This window comes from Suncus etruscus, chromosome 6, assembly GCF_024139225.1.
Source record: "Suncus etruscus isolate mSunEtr1 chromosome 6, mSunEtr1.pri.cur, whole genome shotgun sequence".
Lineage (NCBI taxonomy): Eukaryota > Metazoa > Chordata > Mammalia > Eulipotyphla > Soricidae > Suncus > Suncus etruscus.
Window position 1 is genome coordinate 57,598,101 of NC_064853.1, and position 24,341 is coordinate 57,622,441.

The window sequence follows — 24,341 nt, forward strand, 5'->3', positions numbered from 1 at the left end:
TGGGTGCCAGCTCAGATGGCCAGAAGTGGGTTCAGGTGGACTTCTTGGGGTCCTCAGGCTTCCCCCCTTCCTTCGTGCTCCAGGGGGAGGTGCATGGGGAGGAGGGCATCAGATACCTGGCTTTCAGTTTCCTCTTTGATTCTGGAGGCCAGCTCTTGCCAGGTATGGGATTTGGGAAGGCCTCATGTCAGAGGCCTTCTCCCTAGCCTAGGGAGTGCTGGGAGGCTTGGCAGGCCCCCAGCCGTCCCTCCCTTTTTTCCCTGAACTTTAGGCCTTCCCTTGGTGCGGGCTCAGATGGCCAGAAGTGGGTTCAGGTGGATTCTTAGGGTCCTCAGGCTTCCCTCCTCCTTCCGTACTCTAGTGGGGAGGTACATGAGGAGGAGGGCGGGCAAATATCTGGCTTCCGGTTTCCCCTTTGATTCTGGAGGCTAGCTCCTCCCAGGTATGGGGTTTGGGGAGTCCCCATGCCGTAGGCCTTCTCCCTAGCTTGGGGAGTGCTGGGATACTTGGCAGGCCCCCATCTGTCCCTCTCTTTTCCCCCTGGACTCCTGGCCTTCCCTGGGCACTGGTCCAGGTGGGCTCTATAGGGGCCATCAGGCTTTTCCCCTACCTCTCCCTACAGTAATGGGAATGTGCTTTGGGAGGAGGGCGGGTTGTTCTAGCACTGGTGTATGTTGGGATAGTCACTGGAAATTTTTTCTCCTTGGTCTCCTATTGACAGTATTGTATGCATATAGTTTATATATGCATAATATCCAACTTGTATTGTGACCTTGATACTGCCCTACAAAGCTCATATCTAATCTTTTACTGCCTCAGTCCCAATCCTTATTTCCCCCCATCTTCCCATGGAGGTGCAGTTCATGACATGAAGCTCAACACATAGAGTGATGAGTGCAGTTAGAGAAATAACTACACTGAAAACTATCATAACAATGTGAATGAATGAGGGAAATAGAAAGCCTGTCTTGAGTACAGGTGTGGGTGGGGTGGGGAGTAGGGAGATCTGGGAAATTGGTGATGGGAATCTTGCACTGGTGAAGGGGGGGGGTGTTCTTTATATGACTGTTATCATACAACTACAATCATATTTGTAATCACGGAGTTTAAATAAAGATAATTAAAAAAAGAAAGTTGGAGTCATAAAATAAAAAAGACCATGAAATAAAGTGTCAAATAATCATTTCTAGATTCCTTACTAACTCAGTGGTTTATTAAAGAAACATTCATAAAAAATACAGATGGTCCAGCCATTCTGGTTAAAACTAACTTTTTATTTCATTATTTTAAATTTAATTAATTTATTTATTTCAAATTATTTAATTGTTTAAAATTAGCCTTTATTTTTAATATATATTTTATTCAAGCACCCTGATTATAAGATTGTTCATAATACAAGTATTTTTCACAGATAAAGTTGTTCATGATTGAGTTACAGTCATTCATACAATTTATAACAATATTCACCAGTTAGCATTTCCCACCACTAATGTCAACAGTTTTCCTCTCACTCTCCTTGATACGCTCTTTCCTTCCACCCAGTCTCTCCCTCCTGCCTCTGAGGCAGGCATTTTATTCTCTCTCTATCTCTTTTCTTTTATGACATTGTGGTTTTCACTACTGGTAATGAAGGGTGCCATACTTGTTCCTTTCATAGTAGACCCTTCTCTACTCTAACTGCATTCTCAACTTTTGTGGAAAGCTCTCTAACATGGACTAATCCTCCTAATCCTCATCTCTATTGCCTCTGGATATATTGTCTCTGGATATCATCCCCATCCCCACTGTCTTTTATTTTCCTTGTATCCCACAGATGAGTGAGATTATTTTGTTTTTCCCTCTTCCTCTTGCTCGTTTTGCTCAGCATAATACTCTCCATGTCCATTCATGTATCAGCAAATTTCATGACTTTATTTTTCCTAATGGCTACATAGTATTCCATTGTGTAGATATGCCACAGTTTCTTTTCTTTTACACTGGCTTTTTCCAGACATTTTTTTAAAAAAATAATATTCATATTTAAACACCATGATTACAAACATGATTGTAGTTGGGTTTTAGTCATAAAAAGAACACCTCCTTCACCAGTGCAACATTCCCACCACCCAATGCCCTCCAATTCCCTCCTCCTCCATCTGCTGCCTTTATTTGAGACAGGCATTTCACTTCTCTCACTCAATAACATTGTCATGGTAGTTGTTAGTGTAGTTATTTCTCTAACTACACTCTCCACTCTTTTTGGGGAGCTTCATATCATGAGCCGGTCCTTCCAGCCCTAATCTTGTGACATTATTACAATAATGTCTTTTATTTTTCTTAAAATCCATAAATAAGTGAGATTGTTTTGTGTGTCCCTCTCTCCCTCTGACATATTTCACTCAACGTAATAGTTTCATGTCCATCCATGAAAATTTTCATGACTTCATCTCTCCTGGTGGCTGCATAATATTCCATTGTGTATATGTACCACAGTTTCTTTAGCCATTCATCTGTCGAAGGGCATTTTGGATGTTTCCAGAGTCTGGCTATTGTAAATATCACTGCAATGCATATAGGTGTGAGGAAGAGATTTTTTTAATAATATTTGATTTAAACACCTTGATTACAAACATGATTGTGATTGGGTTTCTGTCATGTAAAGAACACCCCCTATCACCAGTGCAGCATTCCCATCACCAATATCCCAATTCTCCCTCCTCCTACCCCACCCCTGCCTGTACTCTACACAGGCTTTCTATTTCCCTCATACATTCTCATTGTTAGGATAGTTCTCAATGTAGTTATTTCTCTAACTAAGCTCATCACTCTTTGTGGTGAGCTTCATGAGGTGAGCTGGAACTTCCAGTCCTCCTCTCTTTTGTCTTTAAAAATTATTGCAAAAATATCTTTCATTTTTCTTAAAACCCATATATGAGTGAGACCATTTTGAATCTATCTCTCTGACTTATTTCATTCAGCATAATAGATTCCATGTACATCCATGTATAGGAAAATTTCATGACTTCATCTAGGAAGAGATTTTTGTATTGCATTTTTTGTTCCTAGGGTATATCCTTAAGAGTGATATAGCTGGATCATATGGGAGCTCAGTTTCCAGTTTTTTGAGGAAACTGGATTAAAGACTGGATTAGATGGCATTTCTACCATTAATGAGAATGAATGAGAATTCCTTTCTTCCCACATCCCCACAAGCACTGGTTGTTCTTGTTCTTTGTAATGTTTGCCAGTCTCTGTAGCATGACATTAAAGAGAGGTCTTTGTTCACATTTTTGAATGAGGTTGACCAATTTTCCCAACACCACTTATAGAAGAGGCTTTCCTTGCTTCATTTTGTACTTCTTGTTCCTTTATCAAATATTAATTGATCATATATCTGGAAATTGGTTTAGAATGTCTCTTATTTTCAAAACTTAAGGCTGATTTTGCCTTCTCAGAAAGACTCTTTCAAGGTGGCCTGATTCCCTAATTACTCATTCTTAGAGTTTCTCATCTTTGAATAGAAAATATGAACAATAAATGATGCCAGAGATCAAGACCTTAAATCAGTAGGTCTTCTATAAATGCTGATACTTAGCTAAAATCACAGCATTTTCAGCTTAAACCCAGTGAGTCAGAAAATTTTTTGCATATACTTTTTTTAAATTTATTTAACTATATTTATGTACCACTTATTTATATGTCCATCTACTTAAATACATGTATACCACTAAATATTAATATATTTAAATTTTGTATCATAAATTTTGCCAACTTTAAACTTTTTAAAAATAAAAAGGATTTATAAAAATATAATTAGTTCTATTTAACCCCATCAACAATGGGGAGAAGAAATAAACAAATGTTTTCTCAAAGAAGAAATACCATGGCCAAAAGGCACATCAAAAAATGCTCCACATCACTGATCATCAGGGAGATGCAAATCAAAACAATAATGAGGTACAATCTCATGCTACAGAGACTGGCAAACATCACAAAATGTAAGAACAATCAGTGGAGGGACAAAGTAATTGTACATGGATTCTGTCTTATTTATCTTAATGTTCTTTGGTTCTTTGGCTGAAATTTCAAAGTTAAGATATCAGCAAGGGGTATGTTATGGATAATTGTCCTTCCACTGTAACTTTACCTTGTCCTCTTTCTTTGCATCCTTGTTCTCATAATTAAAAATAAAAAAAATATATATATAAAAAAATAAAATAAGTGCTCGCTTCGGCAGCACATATACTAAAATCGGAACGATACAGAGAAGATTAGCATGGCCCCTGCGCAAGGATGACACGCAAATTCGTGAAGCGTTCCATATTTAAAAAAATAAATAAATAAATAAAATAAAATAAAATAAAATAAAAGAACAATCAGTGCTGGTGGGGATGTGGGGAGAAAGAAACTCTCATTCACTGCTGATGGGAATACTGTCTAGGTGAGAATATGGAGATTCCTCAAAAAACTGGAAATTGAGCTCCCATATGACCCAGCTATACCATTCCTAGGGATATAGTATAGGAACACAATAGAAGAATGCACTCTCCATGCCTGTGTTTATTGCAGCTCTATATACAATAGTCAGAATCTGGAAACAACCCAGATGCCTGACAACAGATAAGTGGCTAAGAAAAATGGTGTTACATATACACAATGGAATTTTAAGCAAATGCCCGAAAAAAATTTTCCTATACATGAAGGGACATGGAAACTATTATGCTGAGTTAAATGAGTCAGAAGGAGATAGACACAGAATAGTCTCACTCATCTGTAGGATTTAAGATAAATAAAAGATACTATAGTAATAATACACAGGACAATAGAGATGAGGGCTGTAAGGAGCAGCCCATGATATGAAGCTTATCACAAAGATTGATGAGTGCAGTTAGAGAAATATCTACACCAACAACTATCATGACAATAGTAGTAAGTTAGAGAAATAGAATAGTGACAGGTAGGTTGCACTGCTGAATGGGGTTGCATTTTTTATTACTGAGACTCAACTCAAACATGTTTGTAACCATGATGCCTAAATAAAGATGTTCAAAAAAAAAAAGAAAGAAACAAAAACTGTGCTACACCTATACAATGGAATATTATGTTGCTGTCAGGAAAAAATAAAGTCATGAAATTTGCATGAACGTTGATGAAAATGAAGATTATTATGATGAGTGAAATGAGGGAGAAGGAGAAGCTTAAAATAATCTTATTCTTTTGTGGGATATAGAAAAATGAAAGATAATATGGTAGTAACATCCCAAGGTGATAAAGATAAAGATTAGGAGGACTAATCTATGGTAGGAAGCTTGCCACAAAGAGTGGTAAATGCAGGTAGAGTAGTGAATAATCCATGGTGACAGTGATGGTTGGGATTGATCTCTTTGGACAAGAACTGGGTGCTGTAAGGGGATAAAGTGATACACAGGGTGCCCCTTAATTAACAGTATTGCAAATCACAATATCAAAAAAGAAGAAAGTGAGAAAATGCCTATCCCAGAGGGCTAGCAGGGGAGAGTTTAAGGGAGGGAAACTGGGAACATTGGTGGTAGAAAATGAACACTGTAGAGGTACTCCCTGCACTCGCTCCAGACCCCGTGCACCGAACCCACAAGCCGGCCGGAGGCTGGTGAGGGACCGAGCACCCCAGGTACCCCCTGCGCTGGCCCCAGAACGGGGGGCCCCTCTCGCCGACCGGAGCCAGTGGGGGAGTGAATACCCAGGGCAGGGCACTCCCTGCGTGCACCCTGGACCTACACACTGGCCTAGACACAGGTAAGGGAGCAACCACCCCCAGGCATCCCTTGTGCGCAATCCACACACCGCACCAGACACGAGTGAGGGAGCTATCGCCCCAATCCATCCAGCTCCGCTGGGACAGGCTGGGATCTGTGGAACGTAGGGGAGCATGGGACCGCTCCCCTGACCTTTGGCTGGGCTACAGCAGCCTGCCCCCCACCCCAGGAGTGAACCTCAAACTCCAGGAGCAAGGGAAGCTGCTGGGGGATCTGATTGAGGGAATTTCTTCAGCTGAGACCTGGAGGGGGCGGAGCTCCGCTGACTCCCAGACAGGGGAGAAAGGACAGGGATCTAGGCTCAACAGCGCCCTCCACCATTGTGGCCAGGAGTGGAACTGCACTGGCTGCTAGGAATAAGCAGAGGGAATTGACCAGGCCCACTGAAGGAAGTGGCAGGGCTGACTCTCAGGTAGGGGAGGGGGGACAAAGGAGCTAGGCTCAACAGCACCCTCCACTACTGTGGCCAAGAGCGGAACTGCAATAGATGGCATTAAAAGGGAAGAACAATTGATCAGGCCCCACCAGAGAACACATGAGGAGCCAAACCTCAGCGACCTCACCCAATAGACCCCTCTAGAACCATGCTCAGGAAGGACACCCATCCCCAAGCTACAGGGGGCCAAAGCAGGCTGAATTTGGAAGGCACTGCACTCCAAGCCACGCCAATAAATGCAAAGAAATATGGGTAAATCAAGAAGAACCCTAACATCTGGAGATACGAAGACAAACCCTGGCAAGTTTCCAAGTCCACCAAAATGCATAGATCATGGATGAACAAATCAGCCAAATTAAAGAAGAAATGATAAAGAACATGAGAGCTTCCATACAAAAAGAATTGAAGGAATTAAAAGACAACATAACAAGTCTTATGAGCAGAAACACACAGTTGGAGAAGTACATTGAAGAACTCAAAGGACAACTGCAAACAAAAAATGACCAAGAAACCAACAAAGAAATAAAAGGCAAAGCACTGGAAGGAAAAGTCCAGTATCTAATGAACAAGGACAAAAGAAAAAAAACTCAAGAATTGTGGGTATACCAGAAGATGAGGAAATAGGAAAAGGGGAAGAACAAATAGCCAGAAAAATAATAGCAGAGAATTTTCCCACCCTCTGGAAAGAAACTTTAGTGCAAATCCAGGAAGTGAAGAGAGTCCCTAATAAAATAGACCCTAATAAACCAACACAAAAACATCTAGTAATCCAAATGGCAAAGAACAAAGAGCCTGAATGAAAGAAATTTCCAACCTAGGGTCAAATATCCAGCAAAACTCTCATTCATATGTGAGGTCAGACTAAAAACATTCTCAAACAAAAATGATCTTGCATTATTTGCACAAACAAAACAATCCTAAACAACCTACTTGGAACAAATTACACAAGCCAAACCCCCTATTGTAACAAAAACCACCCTACACAACACAACTGCACAACATTCCTCTCTGTCAATAATTTCCCTAAATGTCAACGGTCTAAACTCTCTCATTAAGAGACACATAGTAGAGAACTGGATTAGAAAACATAAACCGGACTTCTGCTGCCTACAAGAAACACACCTACAACTGCAGGACAAACACAGACTTAGAATAAAAGGATGGAAATTAATTATTCAGGCTAATAGAAACCAAAAAAGAGCAGAGACAGCCATTCTTATATCAAACCAAATTTCATTCAACCTCAAAAAAGTGATCAGGGACAAAGAGGGACACTACTTACTGATCAGGGGAACACTAGATCAAGAAGTACTAACCCTGGTCAATATTTATGCACCTAATGTAGAGCCAGCAAAATATGTAAGGCAACTGCTTGCAAACCTGGAGAAACACATGAAAGGAAATGTGATAATTGTAGGAGACCTCAATACTCCACTATCACCACTGGACAGATCCATCAAACAGAAAAACAGCAAAGACATAAGAGCCCTAAATGAAAAATTAGAAGATCTAGGGCTAATTGACCTTTATAGGACCTTCTATGCCCAGAAAACAGAATACACATTCTTCTCAAGCCCACATGGAACCTTATCCAGAATAGACCATCTCTTAGGATACAAATCTAACCTATATAAGATCACAAATGTAAGGATCATTAGAAGCACCCTATCATATCACTATGCAACAGAGGTCAAAATTGACTACAAGAAGAAGCAATGGAGAAAAACTAATACCTGAAGATTAAACAACATGCTGCGGGGCCAGTGAGGTGGCGCTAAAGGTAAGGTGTCTACCTTGCAAGCGCTAGCCAAGGAAAGGACCACGGTTTGATTCCCCGGTGTCCCATATGGTCCCCCCAAGCCAGGGTCAATTTCTGAGTGCTTAGCCAGGAGTAATCCCTAAGCATCAAACGAGTGTGGCCTGAAAAAAAAAAAAACCAACATGCTGCTCAACAACAGCTGGATCAAAGAGCAAATCAAGGAAGAAATAAAAAGATTCCTTGAGACAAATGATAATGAAGAGACAACCTGTCAAAATCTGTGGGACACAGCACAAGCATTAATTAGGGGGAAACTCATAGCAATACAGGCCTATGTCAAAAAACAGGAAAATGACAAAACCAACAGTTTAAAGGATCACCTCAAGGAATTGGAACAACAGCAGCAAAGAAATCCAACCACAACCAGAAGGCAAGAAATAATAAAAGCCAGAGCAGAAATAAACAACATAGAAACTAAGAAAACAATACAAAAAAAAATCAATGAGATCAGGAGTTGGTTTTTTGAAAAAATAAACAAGATAGACAAACCACTGGCAAAACTCACCAATAAAAAGAGGGAAAACACCCAAATCAGTAGGATCACAAATGAAAGGGGAGAGATTACAACAGAACCTCAAGAAATACAACATATCATGAGATCATTTTATGAACAACTATACTCAGTTAGGCTAGAGAACCCAGTAGAAATTGACAGATTCCTGGAAAAAATACCATCTTTCGAGACTGGATAAGGAAGACCTAGAAAGGCTAAACAGACCAATCACTTCAGAGGAAATTGAAGATGTAATTAAGAAACTTTCTAAGAACAAAAGTCCAGGTCCAGATGGATTTACAGGCAATTTCTATCAAACATTCCGAGAAGACTTACTACCACTTTTCCACAGGCTCTTCCAAACCATCAAAGAAACAGGAATCCTCCCCAACTCCTTTTATGAGGCTAATATCACACTCATTCCCTAAGATGGCAAAGACACTACCAAGAAAGAAAACTACAGACCAATCTCACTAACGAATATAGATGCAAAGATTCTAAACAAAATTTTAGTGAACCGAATCCAGCACTTTATCAAAAAGATCATATATTATGACCAAGTGGGTTTCATCCTAGGAATGCAAGGTTGGTTCAACGTATGCAAATCAACCAACATTATACATCACATCAACAACAAGAAAGACAAAAACCACATAATCATATCAGTTGATGCAGAGAAGGTGTTTAACAAAATCCAACACCCTTTCATGTTGAAAACACTCAGCAAAATAGGGTTAGAGGGAACCTTCCTCAAGATAGTTACAGCTATCTATAAAAAGCCCACAGCCAATATTATCCTTAATGGCGAAAAACTAGAAGCATTTCCACTAAACTCAGGAACTAGGCAAAGCTGTCCACTCTCTTCACTCTTATTCAATATAATCTTAGAAGTCTTAGCAATAGCAATCCAACAAGAGATGGGTATTAAAGGAATTCAAACTGGGAAAGAGGAACTCAAACTATCTCTTTTTGCAGAAGATATGATGATATACATCACAAACCCTAAAGTGTCCACAGTAAAACTCATAGAAACAAATAACCAATACAGCAAAGGGGCTGGCTACAAAGTCAATACACAAAAGACAGTAGCGTTTCTCTACACAAATAATAAAGCTGAGGAGAAAGATCAAAAATACAACTCCATTTAAAATAGTATCAAAAAATATAAGGTACCTAGGAATCAACCTTACAAAGGAAGTGAAGGATCTATACCAGGGAAACTTCAAAACACTCCAGAAAGAAATTGAAGAGGATCTAAGGAAATGGAAGAACATCCCATGCTCATGGGTAGGTAGAATCAACATAGTCAAAATGACTATCCTACCAAAACTACTATATAGATTTAATGCAATCCTGATCCAAATTCAGACACTTTAAAGAATTAGAACAATCAATCATAAAATTTATCTGGAACCGCAAAAGACCCAGGATAGCCAAACACATACTAAAAAACAAGAAGCTAGGTGGCATCTCACTACCTAACCTGAAGCTATACTATAAAGCCATAATGATCAAAACAGCATGGTACTGGTACAAGGACAGAGCCTCAGACCAGTGGGTTAGAACAGAATTTCCAGACATAAATCCCCAGCTATACAGTCAACTAATATTTGACAAATAGAACTTGAAATGGAACAAAGATAGTCTTTTCAACAAATGGTATTGGTACAACTGGAAAACCACATGTAAGAAATTTAAAATTGACCCATACCTCACTCCTTATACAAAAATCAACTCAAAATGGATCAAAGATCTCAAAATTAGACCCGAATATATAAGGTTTATAGAAAATAAAATAGGTAGAACACTCGAAGACCTATATATCAAAAGGGTCTTCGAGGATAGAGCACCAATGACAAGAACTTTAGTGTCAAACATAAACAAATGGGACTACATCAAACTAAAAAGCTTCTGCATGGCAAAAGAAACCCTACTTAACACAAGAAGACAGTTAACTGACTGGGTAAAAAGTCTTTTTACACAACATATCAGAAAAAGGGCTGATATCCAGAATATACAAAACACTCAGAAAGCTGAGCCCCATAAAACTAAATAAAGCCATTAAAAAATGGGAAGATAAAATGAATAGACACTTCTCAGAGGAAGACCGAAAGATGAAAACACATGAAAACATGCTCACCTTCACTCATCATTAGGGAAATCCAAATCAAAACAATGAGGTACCACCTTACACCAGTGAGAATGGCTCACATCAAAAATAATGGGAACAGCCTCTGTTGGCAGGGATGTGGTATGAAAGGCACTCTCATCCACTGCTGGTGGGAATGCCCCCTAGTCCAACCCCTATGGAGAACAGTCTGGAGAGTGCTCAAGGAACTCAGAATTGAGCTGCCATTTGACCCAGCAATTGCTCTCCTAGGTATCTACCCCCAAGTCAAAAGGACATTCATCCCAAAGTATGTGTGCACCCCACTATTTATCGCAGCATTCAGTATAATAGCCAAGTCTTGGAACCAACCTCGATGTTCAACAACACGTGAGTGGATCATTATGATGTGGTATCTATACACAAAGGAATACTACATGGCAGTCAGAAATGATACAATCATGGACTTTGCAGCAACGTGGATTGACCTAGAACATATTATGTTAAGCGAAGTAAGTCAGAAGATGAAAGATAAACACAGAATGATAGCACCTATTCTGAAGCACCTAGAACATACACCTTATATACAACTAATACTCAACAATCAAGTAACAAGGTTTAACAGGGTAGAAACTCCAAACACTGTAACAGTCAACATACACAGGGGAGCAGTGCCCAAAACACATGAAAGAAGAACAACACAAACTCTTGACTACACATTATACCACAAAGAAACCAGAAACAGCAGAAAAAGCAGCATAGAGAGAACAGGTATGTAATCAGCCTTCTACTACAAAGGCCCATAATAATTCCTTAGGGATCTTATACAGGTAAAGAATACCATGGTAATCACTGACTCCAATGGAAACATCTTATAACAATATGTTTTAATGCCTTTATCTTACTATATTTAAAATAATCTCTCAACTTTTCTGTCCACAGGTGTTCTTGGATACAAAGGGTGAACAAACTAAGATGACATCTCGGGGCCCAGTCATATTAGATACTGTACCCAGCTTGCACTACGAGAATGTCCCGAGAAAACTCTTTAACATACACTTTATCTCTAGGTTATACCTTCTTTTAGGACTTGAAACATGTGACCAGCCAGAACACCGAAGCAGCAACTGTGACCTACAGACTCATTCTACAGGCCCTACTCATCGAACACATTCAAGCAAATTATCATTCCCTTCTCTATTCTCACTGCTTTCTTTTTTCTTCTTCTCTTTTTCTTTTTAATGTATTTTTTCTTTTCTTCTTTCCTGCCCCTTCCATATCCTTTACCCTTTCCCCCCTTTGGAAATCTGACTATCCCTTCACTCCTCAATCCAATACAGATTTCCCACCTTATTAAACCTCTTCACCCTCAGTTCTTATTCTATTAGGCATCAAGACTGACCTCCTACCCCAATGAACCAGTACCCAGCACCCAACAGAAGGGACACCCAGTTAAACCCACACCTCGTTCCCAGCAAGAAAAGGCAACCAACTCCCCTGCTGACTCAAGCTGCGCGGCCCTCCTTACCAACTCTACCTAACATGGATTGTTACTTGAAACCAGACTCAGCTCTAAAAGTATCCCCAAAGCAAGAACTCTTCTCAAGACCTCCTGCCGCAAAACTTTTGCCAGTCTCAAGAAGTTCAGGGTGTGTGATGAAAAGGCGCCCGGGAACCACGCACCACAAGAAAATCTCAAAAGACAATGGGGAAACCTATACTTCCATCATAAGTATAAGTCCTGTATTGCACTACCTCTTTACCTGCTTTTCCCCAAATGTAAGATAGTCTATTGCATCATTTTGTTCCTTTAATTACTTTGTTATTTCATTTTATATCTTTGTTCTCTCTCTCTCTCTCTCTCTCTCTCTCTCTCTCTCTCTCTATATATATATATATATATATAATATATATATATATATATATATAATATATATATATGTAAGCACATATATTTTTATTTCTATTTTTATCTTTTTTGGGTGTGTGACTTGTTTCTGTTTTCTTCTTTTTCCACCCCTAAATGCACCGGCAATATAATGTATCACCATTTCCCCCTGCAAAGACACACTAAAAAAGGGGGAAATTTTACATACAAAAACAAGCTCTTATCTACTAGGGATAAGAACTCATACTTGTTTACAGGGACATCTACCACCTTGAAAATATGTCAAGTGGACCCAACTTAGACCCCAGGTGATTAGACACCATCCGTCCAGCCTTGAACCCTGGATCCCAGACATAGAAACGACACAGTTCTTCACGACAGCTACAGGAAACAAATCCCATCTAGGACATCCTTAATACTGCTCGGACACCAACAAGTGCCAGCTCTAATATGATATCCTGACAACGAGGAAAATGGGAACAACTTGACCTAAGAGCAGGTTATCCTACCCCTCCAACTGACAATAAGACAAAATCAGAAGACTTGTCACCCTTTGGTTTGTCCAAAAGCCAAGATCATGTTTTACAGATGACTGGCTGATAGAACCATGACCGGACTGTGTGTATCCTGTGATCAATAAAAAAAAGTCCTAGTCTAGGGTTTGAGCTACGACCTGCATAACAACCATGATCTCCAGTTCCAAAGGTCCATCTGAGACCATTGCAATGGATTAGGTCTTCTGGAAACATAATGAAAGACGCTATACTAGGCTCCATCTTAGGATCAGTGCAAAGACCAAGACCAACAACCACAGAAAACAGATTAAAATGACACTGAGGGAACAGAACTTCTAGAACCACAAAGAAAGGCTTCATCATAAGTGTCACCCCTTGACCTGTGCAGATACCGAGATCTCTAGATACAGATATCTGATTTTATCACCCAGGACAGAGCAGAAGTCTTCCAAACAATACGAAAGCACCGAGGGAAGAGTAAATGAACCTGAACGGAATCTATAGTTAATCCCATGGCAATATACTCCAAGGGTGGAGAAACCCTGTATCTCTTAGGCCAAGTGAATTCCTTTTTGAATGACCCCAATATTTACTGTGCCTGTGCAGGAGGGGGAAAAAAAAGCACAAAACAATTTTTTTAATCTATCTATCTACGTTTTGTTGATTTCTTCATTTTGGTATGGTTATTAAAGTTGTTGTCTCCATTTATAATTATTTATTTATTTATTTTCTTCTTTTCTTTTCTTTCTTTAGGTGCTCTGCCATGTTTTTTTATCTCAAGACCATGGCTTTTATGTGGTGCTTATCTTTATTGTTGTAGTGTTCACTGGATATTTTATTTGACACTTCTTTTTGTACTGTTGTACTTCTTTTTCCCCTTCATCTCTCAAACTGATGATGAGAGCTTCTAAGGACTCCACCCATTTTCAGTGTACTTGATTTTTACCCCAGTTTATCACTTTTCGCTTCTTCAAACAAAACCACATAACTTGAACTATCTAGTCCCGCATCCCAGGAAACAAAAGAGGTACCAAGACCAAACAGGTGTAGGATCACTAATTAGTAAGCTAGGCTCAGAGGGGACCACGTATTCTAGCAGCCCATGGGGTGAGGGAGGAGATATGGGAGGTAGGATAGGAACAGAGGTGTAGGGAGGATAATTTGGTGATGGGAATCTCCCTGATATTATGTTAATATGTACCTAAAATATTATTGTTAACAATATGTAAGCCACTAAGATCAAAATAAAAAGTATATTTTAAAAAAAAGAAAATGAGCACTGTGACCTTAGGCCTCTCCCAGCCCCCACCCTGCACCAGAGGACTGGATTGGGGGAGGGGACTGGTGAACTTCCAGCTTCCAGCATAATTAAGGACCCAAACTCCTCTCTGAGAGCCGGAAGCTTCAGCAGGCAGCATGGGGAGCGGCATAACTTTATGCCGTAGGCTTTTTGGCCAAGCTCAGGGGAAGATGTTGGCCCCAGCTGCCCCCCGAAAGCCTTCTCTCTCCTTCCTCCTGGACCCCAAGGCTATCTCTCGCTGCCTGCTATGGGTGTCAGCAAGGTGGGTGCCGGGGAGTAGTTTAAAGGGGACCCCAGACCTCCCCATCCCCCACCCTGCACAAGAGGGGCATGCTTGAGGTAGTCGATGGCAACTTTCCTTCCAACTAGTCCCCATTCTCAAACCATGTGGGGGCAATAGCCCCTGTGCGTAAAATGTATATAGATTAATAGGATATAATAGAGCTTAATCCACTTTGCATTATACAGAATGTAATATACTGTCCTTCCCCCTTTGGGTCGCCACCTTTAGGTGCATTTCTAGTACTTTAACCACTCATCCCAACACCTATTACCTCACATTTAACCCTTTTTACCATCAGTTCTTGGCTCCTCGCAAGCAGATCATTATCCCTATTCAAGCCAGCTGTCAAACAGCTCCCAAAGTGAAAAAATAGAGTCTCAGACTTAGAAGAAACCAATACTCTGCTGCTATTGATCTACTTTCAGCAGCCTCCTTTCCTCCACCTCCCTTCATTGCGTACATGTGCTTGCTATCTTACTTGGTTTCTGAGAAGTCCCCACTCAAAGACATTTCCTGATATTGGACTGTTGGGAGCAGTGTTGAAGACTCCAGTAGGCCAACTCACAGACCAAAGTCATTTCCTGGACTTAACACTCCCCCGACTATTTCCAAAGACATAAAAGGAACATGTATATCTTCCTTAAGTATCTTATGTGTATTCCCTTAACAGCTATAAATTTTATTGCATATTTTCTTATATAGTGACAATTTCACACATTGTTTTTAGGGTTTTTTTTGTTTTTGTTTTTTTTTGCGATTTGTTCAATAGAGAATTCTGTCAGAAGAGCTTCTCTGTTTAGAGGTCATGTTAGAGCCAAGTTACCAGGATTATAGGACTTGTTCCCTTGGCCCCCATATGCACCAATAATACCTTATGGCATTGTCTCTTTTATTGCATAGGTACATTAAAATGGGAAAATATTACATATGCAAACAAGTCCTTATCTAATAGAGATGGGAACACAAATTTTGTAATGCAATGAGGGCCTTACATCCTGAACATGGTCATAATGACTTATCTCAGGCCTCATAGGAATAGGCATTGCCCATACACCTCTGAACAATGGATACCATCTACAAAAACATCCACAATTGTCTATAATCACCAGGAAGCAAACCTCTACCAAGCAAGACCCTACTGCTGCCCTGATATGGACTTACTCCAAAGAAGGTTCTCTTAACAACCAGATGACTTAGTAACAGCAACAACCCACTTGCAGGGCTTGGCTTTTCACATTGCCCACTAATGGTGAAGTGAAACTAGAGGATACTCAACATCATCCTGCTCAACATCATCCTGCCTTCGATGAAGAAGATGCACAGAAAACAGAATCTTTAACTACAGAAATCTGACAGCAACAACAGCGAATCTGCGAAAAACTTTTACCAGAACCACAGAGAATGAATCAGGGGTTGGACAGCCTAGTATCCTAGAGCCCTGAGTTGGTCTTACGCCAGAAATTTTAGGGATAAGGTCTCCTTGTTCTTAGGTCAAGCCTTTCCCCTTCCATTACCTCATATTTTGCTGGGCCTATGCAAACAATTGCCACCCACACAATTTTTACTGTATTTTTAATTCTCATCCTTTAAAAAAAAATAAGAGCTTACTAAATTTCAAAAAAAAAAAAAGAAGATATAAAATTTGATGGAATATTTAAAAAAGGTTTATACCTTTGGGAAGTATAGTATTATTTATTTTAAACAAGTGCTATATTTCCCTGTATAATTCAGAGTTCCCAAAGTTTTTTTTTGTAGCTATTTTGTCTTTGTTCTCCATGGAGTTTCCTATAGAGCACTATAGTTTGATATTGTGATAATCCATTGTTTCAGACTAAATTTAAAAACAATTTTATCAGTGAATTCAGAAGTTCCCATGTATCTAGTGATGAGCCTCCACTAATCAAACTAAATAAATACTAATTTCAATTAAAATAAAAATAATTCAGCAAGTTGGAAAATGAATAAGAATTTTCCTTTGTTCATTAACACATGGATTCATTAAAATATGAGTTTTAAAGACTGAATTACAGCCAGGTCCAGAATGGTTTAATTCTCCAAAATTATGAAATCAGTAGTTCAAAATAGTAGGAGATTTTAAATTTGGGATCTCCAGGGACCTTTTTCTTCTAAACTACTTCTCATAGAGCTCTAAATTTTACAATATAGAAAGGTCCTTCTTGCTATTAAAATCCTGGGCAATGTAAATTTACAAACTATATTTAAAAGTTTTGTTTATGAATCTCAATAATGATGTGCCATCTTTCTTATATTTTGTGGTATCTGGTTTACTGAGATTTTGTTTAGATTTTTTGTATTGACGTTCAGCAGTGAAATTGGCCTGAAATTTTATTTTTAATAATATCTCTATGCTTTGGATGCTAGTATAATGTTGTGTTAAGCAAAGTGTTAGGAAGATTCTTTTTTGGAACAAATTTAAGTGCGTAGATAATAAATCTCCTGTAAAAATTTACTATAATTTACCAGAGAACACATCTGGACCAGAACTTTTGTTTTAGTGAATATTTTAAATTAATTTATTAATTTTCTTACTTGTAACTAGTCTGTGTTCAAGATTTATCGTTGTTCATATTTGGGAAATTATGCTCTAAAATATAATTAACCTATTTCTTCAATATTCTTCCACTTGAAGGAATAGAATTGTTTGAAATAAAAAAAAAAAAGAAAGAAAATAAGCATTGAACTGCAAACCAAAGTGTCTAAAAGTCAAAAATAGGAAGAGAGAGAAATGAAGAACAAGAATGCATGCCCCAGAAACAGGAAAGTGAGAGGGCATCAAGGAGAGTGAGAGGGAACCTGGGACATGGGTGGTGGGAAATGTGCACTGGTGAAGGTTGTTGTACACTGTATGATTATATAGCATAATTATGAACAACTTTATCTGTGGTATAAAAATAAACAACGGTATTATGAACAACCTTGTAACCACAGTGTTTAAATAAAAAATATTGAGTCACTCGTCAGTAAATAGAAAGTTCTGAGCAAAGGTAATAATATGAGCATAAAACCACAGGCTAGAATTGCCTTCCTTTTTATCAGATCCTTTCTTGTTTTTTTCTCACTTAAACATGCCATGAACATGTTTGCAATGCCTGGAGCAGCAAGGAGAATGAGAGAGATATAGCCTCCAGATTAAGAAAGGATTCGGTAGAGAGCAGGAAGCCAGGATCTGCCCGCCCTCCACCCTGTGCCCTTCCCACCCTAGTGCTGGGGGGAAGGGCGGGGAAAGCTTGGGACCCCTTCAGGAGGGACCGCCCAACATCCACCTTGTTTGGCCGCCTGGACTGGCACCCAGGGAGGGCCTGGAGGCTGGGGGCAGAAGAGGGGACGGCTGGGGGCCTATCAAGGTTCCCAGCACACTCAAGTTATGGAGAAGGCCTTCGACAAGGGGTCTCCCCAAACCCCATGCCGGCTAGAGCTAGCCTCCAGTTCAAGAAAAAAGCAAGATCAAATTATTTTTCAAAGTTTCAGTTCCCACAGCTCTTCCTTCTATCCTGTCCCCTATCCTTGTATTTGTAATCTAGTCCTTATTTTATTCTTGCCCTTGTATCTCAGTGTGTATCTCAACAATCTCCCCCAGAACATTCTAACTTTTAAATTGGAGCCTTGCATAAGCATCCTCTTTTTTTTTTTTTTAATCAGAGGTTGCTCAAATATTTTGTCTGAATCTCTTAATTTTTACATGCTCCTCTCCTAATCATTCTATTTCCTATGTACTTCTTGTTCTCTCCTCTGCACTTACTACTGGGAAGTGATGACTTGTCTTGTGTCTTCTGGATACCTAGTCTAATGAATGTTTTACCTCCTCCTCATTCTTTCGCATTGGACGTTAAGTATTTTTCCAACTGTTCTCCCTCTAAGTTACTTCTGAGTGCTCCCCATTTTCAGTTTTCCATGTCCTCATCTGCACACAAGAGGTTCAGTTGAGTAAACCTTGCACTTTTCTTCAATAGAAACAGGGTCTAGTCTCAGGTGTGGCCAATGATAACAATAAGTACCCATACTAAGCAATGTCTCTGGCTATGTTGAATGGCCTAGCAGCCACAGGATTTCAAAAGTAAGGACAAAATTGTCATGTAAAATTATTTTTAACTACAACAGGCCTTAGTTGATAGCATTGTTAGATAACTTGCTAAGTATATTGTTAATGTTCTCAGACTTTCCAATACTTTGATGCTTTAATCTGTTCATTTAATGTAATTTACCTCTTTCATTTCTTCAGTTTACATGGTTAAGAACTGCCTTCATGTCCTCTTGGTTACCAGAAAACCTATGGAAGCAGCTACCTTTAAAGAGATTAAAACAAAAGGAAGATGTTGCTGAGAATATATGAGGTCAGAGCTGGCCATTGCCTTTTTAAGTTCTGCTCCACTGGCCATAAATAAGAAGAATTTGGCTTCCAGTTAGCTAGGTGGCCCAGACCCAGGGACATGGTGTCTATGGACAGATCTCAAGGCCTACAGGAGTCGTCTTTGCCAAATTTTTCCCAGGTAATAGGTTTTGTCTTGTAAGAATTCCCAAGGTTGAAAGGAACTACAAGATACTAAGGCCAACCCTGCTTTTTTGTAAATTAAAAAACAAGGCCAAAAATATAAATACCTTAGCCAAGTGTTCCATAAAAAATTGTGTTTTCTTCCTCTGTCTTTTCTCTGACTTGGAAATTCCACTTCATGGACTTTATATCACAGATAAGCGCATAGTAGGCACAATGGTTTGCAAAGATTATTTCTTACAGCCCCACAATGAAAAATAAATAGGAAATATCTTTAGTGGCATTTTATATAGCACTGATAACTCAATGGAATGCACAGGACCTAAAAGGAAAAACTCTGTATGTACTGAAATGGAACAGTATGTTTTCAATAAAGAAAGAGTACATGGTGCAGAACTGTGTGTGTGGTGTGTTACTGTGTGTGAGAAAATGAAGGAAAAGTGCATAAATTGTGTATTGACATATTTCTGAGAGGTAACTCTATGACTGCCAGTAAAAAAAGGAAGAGACAATTTCTTTTGGCGAGGTTGTGGTGAGAAAGGAACTCTCCTTCATTGCTGGTGGGAATACTACTTGATCCAACCCCTATGCATAAAAAACAGTATGAAAGATACTTACTAAACTCAAAATTGAGCTGCCATGTGACCCAACAATCCCCATTTTGGGTATCTTTCCCCATAACAGAAAAACTGTATCTAAAAGAATGTATGCACACCACTATTCATTGCAGTACTCAGTACAATAGCTAAGACTAGGCAACTTGTTGCCTAACAACAGATGAGTGGATCATGAAGATGCAGTATGTATATATATGTATATATATGTATATATGCAAATATATGTTTTTATATATACACACACAATAGAATACTACATACCAAGGAATGATGCCATCATAAAATTTGCAGCAACATAGATGGAACTAGAAGATAATTGTGTTAAATGAAATAAACCAGAAAAAGGAAAATACAGAATGATATCACTTATATGGGGGTATTTAAAATAACTGTATGAAGCAACACAATGGTCGACCTGATAGTTGTCTTGAATATGATTAGCCCGAGAGTATAAAGAGTAGAGAAGGAACTGAGTGGAAGAGGAGAAACTCAAAAGCTTATATCCTCTTCTATAATTCAAAGAGAACTTCAGCAATGGATACTGCTGTTTAGATTGAGCACGTGTCAAATCAACAGCTCTTTATAGATAACTATAATAATGTTCTAATGCTTTTTTTTATTTTTGGATCACACACAAGTGCTCAGGGGTTACTCCTGGCTCTGCTCTCAGAAATTGCTCCTGGCAGGTTCAGGGGACCATATGAGATGCCAGGATTTGAACCACCGTCCTTCTGCATGCAAGGCAAAAGCCTTACCTCCATGCTATCTCTCTGGCCCCTGTTCTAATGCTTTTATCCACATAAACTTATGCAAAATGCATTTGGAAGCCATGGATTTCCACTACAAGGAGTTTTAATATCTTAATTTTACTGCTTTATTATGTCTTAATTTCACTTAATTTTAAATCTCTTAATTTTACTTAACTTTAATCTCTTGATCTTTTTGTCCACAATGGTACTTGGATATATAGGTTGGTCATTCTAATTTCACATTGCAATGCTATATTTTACTAGATTCAGAAGACCATGCTCATTAAGACAATGTCTTGACAAAAAATTTAATCCTTTTATTTCTATTTGATTATGCTTGCTAATATGATCTAATGTTTATGTGCACATAATGAAATATGCAACTGCATGCTATAATTCCTGCTACCTAGCTCATTCATTGAGTATGATATTGACATTTATTTTCAATTTTAGGTAGTTTAATTTACCATTATACCATAATGCTCATGATTTCAGTTTGCTTTCAGGAAAGAAAAATGGATGCTCAAGACCTTCTAGATGATACTTGATAGTGTAGACTCCTCTTACAGTGTTTATTACCATAATTTAGTTTTCTAGACTTGAAAATTATGATTGTTTTTAAGAATGCTCTATACACAGTCTAACCCAGGAAGCCTTCCTTCAGTAAAATTTACCCTCACTAATAATGATTTGCCTAGAAAATAAAAAACCTTTACATCTGACATGCCAGCTTTATATTCTTTAAGCTTTCTGACCCATCTCACCTGGGTCAGTTTTTCAACTCTAGCCCATGGATCAATCCTCAGTGTCTATCTATGTGTCTGCATGAGTGTATGTATTGACAACCTAATGTCTGTCTAATGTCCATCTGTAATATAAATAATGTCTGTCCTTCCCCCGATTATAAATAACCCCATTCCCCTCCTACTACTTTACAAATCTTTTTCTAGCCCTTTACTCTCTTGCCCCCATCCATTATTTCTCCCCATTTAACTCTTTTAGACCCTCAGTTCTTAATTCCTCAAGAATTGGAATGTCCCCTCTACCTCAATCAGCTGCCAACCAACATCCAAAGTGAAAAGACAAATTCCCAGCCCACCTTACCTCAGTCCAAAAAGAATTTGCCACTGCCTCTGCTACTGATTTGCTCTCAGCAGCCCCTTTTCTCCCACCTCCCTATGCTGTGAACTGTTGCTTGCTACCAGATTTGGTTTTTGAGAAACTCCCAGCTCAAGGACATTTCCTGATATATGACTGCTGGGAGCTATTTTTCAGGCTCCACAAGACCATGTCACAGGCTGAATCTGCGCCAAATTTTATCCCCCTCAGACGATTTCAAAAGACTTACATGGGGATCTGTATATCTTCTTTGTTCATTTTTTAGAAGTATTTCCTTAATAGGTATAATTCTTATTGTCTCTTTTCTTATGTAGAGGCAGTTTTCCCAATTCTTTTTCTGGATCTGTAGATAATTTTATCTTGGATGCTGACTTTAGGTTAGAACCAGGTTATTGGGACTATTTAGCTTGTTATTTTTACCCCTATATGCAGCAGTAGTATATGTGGCATTGTTTCTTTTTGGAATAGGCACATTAAAATAAAGAAATTTTATATGTGAAACAAGTTTTATCTAATAGAGATATGAACATATAAATTTTATATTGCAGACATGCCAGGATTTCACTGTTCCTCTTACAACTAATATGTGGGGGTCACTGAGTGTGGGGGGGGGCTAGTCGAAGGGCCCCTTGTACTGAACACTAGTGCAGAGGAATGGGACACCCCCAGGCCAGACTGGGCCTTCAGGGAAAGGCCTGGCAGCTGGATTTTTGGGGAGTTGGGCGGGGGGACACAACTTTCCTAATGCAAAATACCTGGGCAAGGCTGGAGACTGCTTCAGCAGACCCCACATGCCAGGATTTCACCATTCCTCTTACAATTGGTATGTGGGGGATACTGAGTGGGGGAGCTAGCCGACAGGCAGCTGAACATTAGTGCAGGGGGATGGGACTCTGCCCCCCAACCCAGATGGGGCTTTCAAGGCAAGACCTGGCAGCTGGGTCTCTAGGGGATGGAGGAAGGAAACCAGACCCTTCCATGGCCATAAATGGGGCTATGCATTGGACCTCCTTGCACAAGGGTCCTTTCTCACTAATCCTTATTTTCAAAAGCACGCAGGTGCTAATGCACCTGTACAACAACTATACTTTTTAACCATCATTCCACAATGCTCACAATTTTACATTGTTCCTAGGAAAGAAAATGGAATACCCAAGCTGCGAAGGATAATATTACTTGAATAGATCTCTAAAGTCTGTCTATATGTGTGCGTGAGTTTCTATACATGGTCTTCTCTCTGATTTCCAAACCTATACTGTAAACAATCCATCTCTATAGCATATACTGCCCCTCAGAATCCCTTCTACCCCCTCATCCCCCAATGCTGATCTGTTGTTATCCCTCCTTCTTTAATGCTCTTTACTCTCAGTTCTTAACTTGTTAGGCACCAAGATCTACCTCCTGCCACAACAAACCACCACCCAGCTCCTAAACAAAAAGACACCCTCTCAGTCCCACATCTGTACCCAAGCAAGAAACTACAACAAGCCTGCTGACTCATGCTATGTGGCCCTTCTCACCCCTCTCAAAACGTGGTACCAGATTCAGCTTCAGAAAGACCCCCCAGCTCAAGGATACTACCTGATCCCATAATGATGCAAATCATGTCTCAAACTCAAGACCAAGGTGTGTGATAAAAGAGTGCCTTGGATTTCACTCCCCATAAGAATATCTCAAAAGACCTAATTGGGAGGCCTATATTGCCTTTGTATGTTTAATATCTTTATAATAATATGTTGTAGAATGTTTATTCCCAAATATAAAGGTAGCCTCCTCCATCACTTGTTTTCAATTACTTTTTTAATTTTTAATTCAGTTTTATTTATTTGTTCTACTTTATATATATATATATATATATATATATATATATATATGCATATTTCTTTATCCTTACCAGTTTTGGTATGAAAACAAGAAGAAAAAATCTTGCCTGGAATAAAATATTGGGTCAAAACAAGAGCACAGAGACTGTGTAGCCTGTCATTCTTACCCACAATCGCATCAGCGAGACAATCTGACACCATACACTTTTGTATAGGCACAGTAAAAAAAGGGGGGGGGAACCATATACACAAAAACAAGACCTTATCTTCTAGGGATAAGAACTCACACTTTTTATAACACAGGGGCACCTTCCAGCCTGAACATGTGTCATGTGTATACAACTCAGTCTCCATGAGATTTGACAGTGTTAGTCCAACCCCAAACCCCAGACCCCAGATGTATACAGATGATACAGCTCCCTGCAGCAACACCAGGAACCAAACTCCACTGGAAAATTTCTAACACTGCTCTGGCACCAACTTACACCAGTTCTGATATGACATCCCAACAATGAGGAAACAACAACTTGATCTAAGAGCAAGTTGTCCTATCACATCAACTGATGGAAGAGAAAATCAAAAGACATGACATTCTTTGATCTGTGCAAGAACTAAGGGTGCTCAGGGCTGGAGAGATAGCATAGGGATATGGTGTTTGCCTTGCACGCAGAAGGACGGTGGTTCAAATCCCAAGGTCCGCCGAACCTGCCAGGAGCAATTTATGAGCATAGAGCCAGGAGTAACCCCTGTGCGCTGCCGGGTGTGACCCCCCCCCCAAAAAAAGAACCAAGAGCGCTAACTACAGAAGACTGACTGTGACAACCATGACTGGGCAGAACGTATCCTGGGACCTTGCCCTAAGCTGTAGCCTAGGACTTATACAAAAATTAAGATCTCTAATCACAGAG

At 39.4% G+C, this 24,341-nt stretch overlaps 1 non-coding gene and 1 pseudogene across 1 annotated transcript; one reads left to right on the top strand and one right to left on the bottom strand.

Annotated features, from left to right (window-relative positions):
- Nucleotides 1-24,341, bottom strand: part of LOC126011768 (lipid droplet-associated hydrolase-like) — a 113,931-nt pseudogene that overhangs the window by 21,352 nt on the left and 68,238 nt on the right.
- Nucleotides 4,201-4,307, top strand: LOC126012928 (U6 spliceosomal RNA). Its single transcript, XR_007497271.1, has one exon. It is a non-coding gene; the product is annotated as a U6 spliceosomal RNA (small nuclear RNA).